The 2,500-nt window shown below is 42.6% G+C and overlaps 1 protein-coding gene across 15 annotated transcripts in view; it reads left to right on the top strand.

Annotated features, from left to right (window-relative positions):
* add1 (adducin 1 (alpha)) overlaps positions 1-2,500 on the top strand; it is a 39,641-nt gene that overhangs the window by 23,408 nt on the left and 13,733 nt on the right. The window lies entirely within an intron of this gene.

The raw sequence follows: 2,500 nt of genomic DNA on the forward strand, positions 1-2,500 counted from the left end.
AGCTAAGATAAGTCATAAGTCATAGCTGTTCATGCTACCTATCCAGGCCTGATGCTAACTATTTCTGCTTTGACTTAATAATATATATAATTATTAAAGAAATACAGTAATAATCCGCCTAAAAGCTTAAAGCGACATGCATTTGCTGTTCATTACATTGAGAGTCCAGAGAGACCGGCACTGCAGTGTGGGTTATTTATTTATTTATTTATTTAAATTTGTATTTCATATTTTTTTTCTTGAGGTAATAAAATTTATGCTGATATTCTGTCAAATGTCTATACCTGAGTCTTTCGAGGGAAAGTTATTTTTTTTTCCTCTTAAAGGTCGGGTCTCCGTTGTTTGAAAGCCAATGTCGACATTTGAAATCACCAAAACAAACGCCCCTAACCCAAACGGGTCCCACCCCTGTATCGATAGCTCCGCCCACACGTACATCCGTAACCCGGGTGACTAACAGAAAGAAACGTGTCTTTATCATAGCTGAAGGGAAGAACAATACGATTGTAGATAAACAAACAAGCAAAAATGCCACACAAGCATAATGATGTAAAGGACAAAGGCATATATTAGTTCTGTGTAACAAAGCAAAACCAACGTTACTCACCTATCGAGAAGGAAAAAAGCGCCTCGGCGTCTTAAGTAAAGTCGGCCACATATTCACAGGTCGGAGTTTCCCGAGTCGATAACTCCTGAGCTAAACGCTGTTACTACACAAAACGCGGTTGTAGCTGCCTCTCTACATTACTACGATAGAAAAGAGGTGTTATTTGTGTAGTAACAGCGTTTAGCTCAGGAGTTATTGACTCGGGAAACTCCAACCTGTGAATATGTGGCCAACTTCCTGCTCCTTCAGTTCTCTCCAGCGCTGGAAAGCTGATCCTATATTAACACGTCCTACTTCTTGCCTTATCGTAAGTCTTTCTTCTCTTTCTTTCTTTGTTTTTATCCTCTATGTCGATGTTAAAACCGCTTTCTGCTAATCTCACACACGCGCCCCGAACACTCTCTCCGCCGCATATCGACAAGCCCCGCCCCTTTCTGCTCATTGGCTACACGTTTGTTTTGTGTTTGTTTTGTTTGTCGGCCCGATTCAGTTTTCTGAAGCGTTTCTCAAACATCGGAGACCCCACCTTTAAAGTTCCTTTAAACTTACAAATCTTACATTTTCAACTAAAATCTAAAAGGAAGTTACAGGAAAACAATCTGATTTATTTATGAGAATATTTTCAACACATTTTTTTCTTATTGAGTGAAATAACAAATTTTTTTTTACTTGTTAGTCGCATTTATTTACACACTGTGTAATATAAGCAGTCGTCTTTTTCTCGGCTTCTTAATCAGATCGTGTGTCCTGACACAGGATGAACACCTCAGAGCCGCTCTTAAAGTAAATGTGTTCTGACCAATCAGATTTCAGAATACAAGAGCAGCTGATTGTTCGTCTTTTTGTCTTTTTGGAATTTTTATTATTTCACAACGGAGGTAAGAGACGTAAACAGGAACCGGCGTCTCTCTGGTTTCTCATACCGCAGTCTGCGTCTCAATCAGGAATTTACTCCAGGCTTTTGAGACTGAGTAGTGTAGCAGGGTGTAGTGTAGCGTAGCAGTGTGTGGTGTAGCGTAGCAGGGTGTAGTGTAGCGTAGCAGGGTGTGGTGTAGCGTAGCAGGGTGTAGTGTAGCGTAGCAGGGTGTAGTGTAGCGTAGCAGGGTGTAGTGTAGCGTAGCAGTGTGTGGTGTAGCGTAGCAGTGTGTAGTGTAGCAGTGTGTAGCGTAGGGTAGCGGTGTGTAGCATAGGGTAGCAGTGTGTAGTGTAGCAGTGTGTAGTGCAGTGTGTAGGGTAGCAGTGTAGGGTAGCAGTGTGTAGCGTAGCGTAGTGCAGGGACACAGGTGTAATTATTCATCATACAGTGATCAGAGTTGAGTTGAAGCTTTGAGTCTTTTATCATGTAAATTATACAGATGTAAAAACCTGAGTGTTATTTGTAGATAAGCCGAGCTGTACATTACTGGGCGTAACTCCATCCCTGCTGTGTGTATCTGTCTGTCTGTGTGTGAGAGAGTGTGAAGGGGGTGTGGTGGGGGTGGGGGTCTGAGTGTGAGGGTATGTGTGGGTGTGAGATTCTTCAGGCAGGGTTTTTTTGTACAAGTCTGTGTGTGTGTGTGTGTGTGTGTGTGTGTGTGTGTGTGTGTGTGTGTGTGTGTGTGTGTGTGTGTGTGTGGTGATCACCTGGAGAAAACACTCACTGCCTACCGTTGCCTCACAGTTGCTGCTTATACACACACACACACACACCCTGCTTCTGTCACTCTCCCCCTCACCCAGCACACCTGCTGCTCCTCACAACCTCTCATCCTCTACTGCCGTCTGTTCCTCTCCTCCTTTCTTCTCTTCTGTTCCTCGATTCATTTTCTTTAGGAGTTTTCTTTCTTTACAGTAAATCCAGCAGCACGAGTATCAATGATGATGATGATGATGATACATTAGTATACATTTTTT

Source organism: Tachysurus fulvidraco, chromosome 21 (assembly GCF_022655615.1).
Source record: "Tachysurus fulvidraco isolate hzauxx_2018 chromosome 21, HZAU_PFXX_2.0, whole genome shotgun sequence".
In the NCBI taxonomy this organism is placed as follows: Eukaryota; Metazoa; Chordata; class Actinopteri; order Siluriformes; family Bagridae; genus Tachysurus; species Tachysurus fulvidraco.